This window comes from Patella vulgata, chromosome 7, assembly GCF_932274485.2.
Source record: "Patella vulgata chromosome 7, xgPatVulg1.2, whole genome shotgun sequence".
Lineage (NCBI taxonomy): Eukaryota > Metazoa > Mollusca > Gastropoda > Patellidae > Patella > Patella vulgata.
Genome location: NC_065885.2, coordinates 67,275,517 through 67,282,583, shown reverse-complemented (window position 1 = coordinate 67,282,583; position 7,067 = coordinate 67,275,517). Strand labels below are relative to the sequence as shown.

At 39.2% G+C, this 7,067-nt stretch overlaps 1 long non-coding RNA gene across 1 annotated transcript; it reads right to left on the bottom strand.

Moving 5' to 3' along the window:
• Positions 1-3,171: 3,171 nt before the first annotated feature.
• LOC126827812 (uncharacterized) lies at positions 3,172-6,596 on the bottom strand. Its single transcript, XR_007682877.1, has 2 exons — positions 6,099-6,596; positions 3,172-3,814 (listed from the first exon to the last, which is right to left on the bottom strand). It is a non-coding gene; the product is annotated as an uncharacterized LOC126827812 (long non-coding RNA).
• Positions 6,597-7,067: the final 471 nt, after the last annotated feature.

Here is a 7,067-nt window from a genome sequence, read left to right as displayed (position 1 = left end):
GGCTCTAACTTTTTCCCAAATTTTCGTTGGGTAGAACGCTTTCTACCACAGATGGAGCAACATGTGGCAACCACTTGCCCAAAAGCACGTATGAGGTTCTAATGAAAAACTTGAGATACACAAGCTGGAAGTAGAGACAAATAAATATGCAATTTCAGGCCCTACATTTCAACCTAACCAACCTCTCAACTCTTGTATCCTTCCGCATCAAAATTATGAATATTCGCCAAAACCTGGCAGAAAATGTATTTTCAAACCCTTTTCCTCGATTCTACACCAAAAAGTCAACACAAATCGCCATGCAAAGGGGGAAAAAGGAAAAGGGAGAGGAAGACTAAAAATAGCTTTGGCCCTTGTTTCGTAGGAATATTTGGTGATCTGTGTCCATTCTTTATCAGTACTTGAAATGTTACAGGCGCCTGTACGTGTAAAGACCGGGAAGTGATTTGGAATAGGAATGACGTAGTTGATTCAGATATTAAATGCATGTGTCAGGCAGTGAATCGTACAAGGGAATAATCACTAGAGACAAGTAGGTTAAGTACCGCGTGAATTGAATTTGTATCTATCTATCTATACTAATATTTGTGACTGTCGTTTGTCTGTCTGTCTGTCTGTCTGTTCGGGGTTGGCGGCTACACTAGGTCTGCCCCGAGTCTGAAATTTGGGGTATAGGGATAGCTCGGACCGGGGAGTAATATAGGCCAGGTGGCGTTAGTCTACCACTTCCGGTTTCGGAGTTATGGCCCCCGAGCGAAGCCGGGTATCCTGCTAGTATATATATATATATTTGTGACTGTCGTTTATCTGTCTGTTGGCGGCTACACTAGGTCTGCCCCGAGTCTGAAATTTGGGGTATAGGGGTATAGCTCGGACCGGGGAATAACATAGGCCAGGTGGCGCTAGTCTACCACTTCCGGTGTCGGAGTTATGACCCACGAGCGAAGCCGGGCATTCTGCTAGTATTATTATATTGTACATTTTCACCCAAAAAGGCTTTATTGAAATGTGCATATTTAAAGTAGGCTAAGTCTCTAACTCAATATCATCCAAAACCTTCGACAATGAAAACACAAATTGTTTGTCAATTTTAATCAACATTGGTGTAATGGTGTTGTAATCTTACCGGGAAAAGATAGGCTTCTGATATCCAATATTTAAGACAAAATAAACATAAGATTGGTACACGAATCGTGTACCATAATGCGTTTCAGCGCAATTATTAACAAGCAACTCGGAAGAACGAGGTTAGATATATTCCACAAGTCATGTCAGACGGTGACCCCATATTCTTCTCTGTATCACGTACGCCCGTCTTTATTCGCCCAGTGGGTGCAGAACAATAGGATCTAAGAAGTTCGCTTTAGATCGCAAGGTATGTCATTAAGTCAATGGGCGTGGTTTGAATTACTTGCTTGCACATGACAAGGAGTAGGGTCTCCTGTCCAACGTCATGGGTTCTCTCCGGGTTCTCCTGCCCCCCCCCCCCCATTGCCAAAGACCGTTAAAGACAAGCAATTTATTAAAATAAAATTGAACCATAAGTTAGTCCTGAAGTGCCCAAGTTTGTGTCGAGAGGATGTTGAAACCCATTTCTCGCTCTGTCTCCCTGTCCTTATTTATTTCCTCGTATAATTTTACTTCTTATTATGTTGTATGGCTTTTCAGCAGTATATTACATGTATATACATGTATTATGTATGTCCACTATTTTAGGAGAACGCTAGATCGGGGACGGTTCTGCACATTTATAGCACATAATATGACGTCATATTTTGATTGTGGGTTAAGGTTAGGGTATGATTTAGGACCCAACCCTTACCCTGGACCAAGCTTAACCCATAACGTAACCCACAATCCACATACATGTATGACGTCCAGGCCAGTAGCCAGCTCGTTGGCTGCGGAGGGGCACATCCGGTACATACTACAGTAGGTATTTTAGAGCTTTCCTCGGCAAATTCTTTTCCGGGGGAGGGGGGCTCGGCTGGCTACGGGCCTGATGACGTCATATGTGCAGGACCGTCTCCGATCTAGGTTCTGCTACTTTTTTTACTGCTGGAGGACGACTAGGTAAGGAACACCGTCTAGTTGTTCTTTCAGAATATCGGACGTGAATCGCCCTTGTCAGTGGTGCAGGGCAGAGGGCCTGATAGGGCACAACGTATCGTCGTTCGAATGTGACGAAAACCGTGGTAACGTGTACACATTTTTGGGTGCATGTAAAAGAACCAGTATAGGAGCAGAACAGTAGGACGTTAAACCTCATTTCATTTCGTTTCCGTCTTCTTTAACCCAGTCGGAGCAGAACAGTTGGGCGTTAAAGGACAATATTGGTGCCAGTCATTATCACATATGTGATAGAACTGGTTAAACACGTTCCAAATATTATTTTATGACAGAGATCATTGCTACGATAGATGCGTAATCAATGCTTGAACAATCGGAAGTGACGAACACAAAAGGAAAACACGAGTTATCCCTCTATATAACTGACTGAAGTGAGGAGTGATAATAGATACATGGGCGAATTTCTGCTCACTAAAAATTCCTTCGAAGACCAAAAGTTGTTATATGAGACTGTAAGAGTATATCTGACAATTCAAAAAATTAATTGAATGTCATTAGATAGGAGAACACGAGAAAAAAAGAAATAGTCCGCGCATTTCCGTGTTTATATTCATACATGGTAATGCACGGACTTTTTCTGTTTTTCTTTCATGTTCTCTTATCTTGTGGGGGTGGTGGTGGTGGTGGGAGGTGGTTGAATGGTTAGCGTGCGCGTGCTGTATCATAAAGTCTGTCATTGAGTCGACTGGCGTGGTTTCGAATCCCCGGTTGTATGTGACAAGGAGTAGGGTCGCCTGTCCAACCTCGTGGGTTTTCTCCGGTTTCCTCCCACTGCTAAAGACCCCTATGCGCAAGCGAATTATTGGAATAAAAATATGTTAGTCCCGAAATGACCTAGTTTGTGTCGAGTGGACGTTAAACCCCATTTCTCTCTCTCTCTCTTCTCTCTCTCTCCCTCTCTCTTGCCAGGCTCCCCATCTTGCACCACATACAAAGACGAAACCACGAAGAACTCTCCCACGTTTTGTTTACGATGTGCTGATCTGGCAAACAATGAATGACCAGGTTTTACCATTGACCGATAATAATTCAAGGTAAGACTTTAATGCAAGGTAAAAGAATTTATTAAATATAAAAAAGTTCCCAATAAATATCTAAGTTAGGTATACATCAAGTTGAGAATTTTAAATAATGGATTGCAATATGCATGCAGACTTAAAAATATTATTTAACTTTTGTTTAAATCAGATTCAAATATGCAGAAACGAAAATGATATTTAAAACTGAATTCAAATAGATAGCTTCTTAAAATTTCCTGCAGTAACTGTTCGTATTAGTCGATTATATAGTACGACTTGAAAACAATAGGTTAACAAATACAGATAAATACTGAATTAAAACTGATATTTTGTTTAAATATCCTGTAATAGTTCTTCGTATTTATAGTCGAAACTATGAATCTGTATTATACACACTGAAAATAAAAGGCTGGTAACAAATATATATAATTATAACGAAGGAAATACATTGAAGTCTTATTATATTCATCACACAAACTGTGCGACGAGCGTTGCCTACAGGGCACGTGACAGATCGTTTCTAGGCAACGTAATGTATCCATGTTGCTGGAGTTCTGAATATAAGGTAGGCCAATATTTACTGTACAATGTTCAATAATTTCACGGCAACCAAACAAGCAACAGGCAACCAGATACTTAACATCGTGATGACTCCTGAACTCGTCCTGTAAAAATAAAATATTATAAATTATCGGCTTTATCTATATATAAAACAAAACAACAACAAAAAAAAGCCCAACGATCGAGTTCTTAAATATTCTAATGTCTAACGTTAAATCGGCGTGTTTCCCACTTGTCAATGATGCAGGACGGAGGGCCTGACAAGTCGTTCGGATGGGACGAAAAACCGAGGTTCCGTGTACACATTTGCGTGCACGTTAAAGATTAATTTGAAAGTTGGAATTCGTTATAAAAGTAGGCCGCAGTGTCGCTTTCTGGGCAAAATTTCCCCCATAGCACAATGTATGGCGTCTTCATTAGCCGAGTCGGTGAAGAAAAGTGGGACGTTAAACCAAGGGACGTGTCCAAGGAAATTTGATCCGGGGGGGGGGGGGGTCCAAGGTGGAGACAACGTCAAGTTTGTTGTTCAGTCTAGGGAGGGGTGGAGAGGAGATTAAACCGAAATTTGATCAAATCAGAAACTTTGAGACCATTTTCTATGGCGGGGTATCAGGTTCAAAATGCGACCTGCAGTAGAAAGTAGAAAATAAAAAGCAAAAGAGAAACATCTTATCCAAAATGGACATTTTCGTGTGGGAAACATACCGCTCGTGCTTTTTAACTTAATACGTCCACCTTTTCAACTTCAAGTGGTAAATATTCTACTTTCAACAAAAGAATTTCTACTTTCAATAATCAACTTTTGACGGAAATAAATTTGATCAGGTGACTATTTCTGCATGTCATTAAAATACGGTATTTTCCCGTAAAAATAAACGATCCCATAATGACATGCAGAAATAGTCACGTGATCAAATTTATTTCCGTAATATGCATGGAGAAAATCTCAAGCAGAAAATTTTGAGTAGAAAATCTGAAGTTGAAAGTCGAATGTCAAAAGTTGATTATTGAAAGTAGAAATTCTGTTGTTGAAAGTAGAAATTCTGTTGTTGAAAGTAGAATATTTACGACTTAAAGTTGGAAAGGTGGACGTATTAGGTTGAAAAGCACCACGAAAATGTCCATTTTGGATAAGAATTTTCTCTTTTGCTTTTTATTTTCTACTTTCTACCGCAGATCGCATTTTGAACGGCGGCAGTAGGCCTACTTCGCATGTTAGTTTTTTCGGTGTTATTTTCATGAAAATAGGAGAGAAGAAATATGCCCTGCGCCAGTAGGGGTGGGGGTCCTGAAACGCGCCTGAAACCCCATTTCATTTCATTTCAGTCCACACACATCCAGTGATTTACGGATGAACATATTTTACGGGTAGAGTCAGGGGCACACTATATCAACACGTCCCTAAGATATTCTCAATAAAATCTCCCACCCCACCCCCAGCAAACGTGATCGGTCTTGTGTGACCATAACAGTAATTGGTCTATTTTTCTATGTTTCTGATTCAAACACAGATCCAATTTCGTTTTGTTTTTTATAGTGCAAAATGTCTCGTTATCGAAATTATAAAAAAAACGAAACAAAATATAGATCTGTATTTTAATCAGATTGCGATTCGCCATTTGGATGATATTTTAATCTACCGAATAGTCAACTCTGAATATCAGTCAAAATTGGTTCAGTTCCTTTAAAGATAACACGAATTGACAAAATTATGGAAAAGTAAGATCGACAAAATCCACTTAATTTTGTCCGATATTAAAATTGTCGGTAATTATAGGGCCGTTTTTGTCCAAATTTAAATTATCCATAATGTTTTACAATTTGTTTTATAAAATAATTTAAAATGTGGATAAGATGTATAGAATATGCATATCTATAATATATCTTACCTGTTACGTAACTCTATGTAGAACCTGATTAAAATACAGATCTATATTTCGTTTCGTTTTTTTATAAGACAAGTAAAACGAAATTTTGAATATATAGTAAGACCGTTTTTGTCAAAATTTCAATTATTCATAATTTTGTCATTTTTTTTTTATGAAATTATTTAACTTTCGGAGATAATATATTGAATAAGCATATATAGGCCTATAACGTATCTTTCCCTATCGCATCCGCCTGTCCAACCACGTGGGTTTTCTCCAGGTCCTTCGGTTTCCTGCCATGCCAATGTTAAAAAAAAAGAACCATATGTTGGTTGGTCCCGAAATGACCTAGTTTGTGTCGAGCGGACTTTAAAGAGAAACTCTCTCTCTCTCTCTCTCTCTCTCTCTCTCCCTCACCTTGTCGATCACTTTTTGCATAACTTTGGGCAATATTGTCAATTGTCGCTAAATAGTATAGTTTAAACAATATAATCCTGAAATAAATCAAATATTTACTTACATTACTCGGTCCGGTGGTTGGTATCTGTCAAAATCCTGTGCTGAGGCCATAGTAAGAAATAACGCCATGATAACCAAGATCAAAGATTTCAACATCTTGAAGTCGTGAATACCCAGTCTGTAACGTGAAAATAAATAAACCAGTGGAATTATTTGTCGACAACGAACTAGTTGACCTACACGGATAGCTACCAAATAAAACCTTTAAAAGCACAACCCTGAGATTCCATATTTATAGTAGACAAGAATTAGTTGTTTTGAGTGTTGCGATAACCGAGAAATTGTATCAGCCAATAGAAACGAGGGTATCATTTGTGACCCGTTAAACAAGAAATTGTATCAGCCAATAGAAACGAGGGTATCATTGTGACCCGTTAAACAAGATCCGGCATCACCTGAAGATGTAAACATGTTTTTGTGAAATAAATGTTTTGATGATTCTGCAGACAAAAAGAAATATGGAAAATAAGAACTCAAATAATGAAATTTAAATGAAATGGGGTTTAACGTCCTACTTTTCTGCACCGACTGGGCTACTGAATACGGACATACGCCATACAGTGTGCTATAAGTATGATGAGGGAATTTTGCACAGACAATACCGCTACGCGCCTACCCTTAGATCGAATTCAAGGGTTCTTATACGTGCACATCAATGTATACACAGGATCTCGGTTTTTCTTCCCATCCGAACGACTAGACAGCTGTCCTTGCCAGATCCCCCATATCCTGCACAAGGGGAAACTACACCGGAAAAATCCAGAGAAACTTTCTCGGCTAACACACTGATCAAACCCCGGCTCTCCTGGCTCCATGTAAGCAACCCAACGTCTTACCCACTGTGGCCCCAGTCTACATTAAAACAAAATCGTATTTTGCATTTTAAGATGTCTATGAACGACCTATTGTGTCGTAATAGTGCGCCTAGGTCATTTCGGGACTAACATGGTTCAATATTATTGCGCGTAGG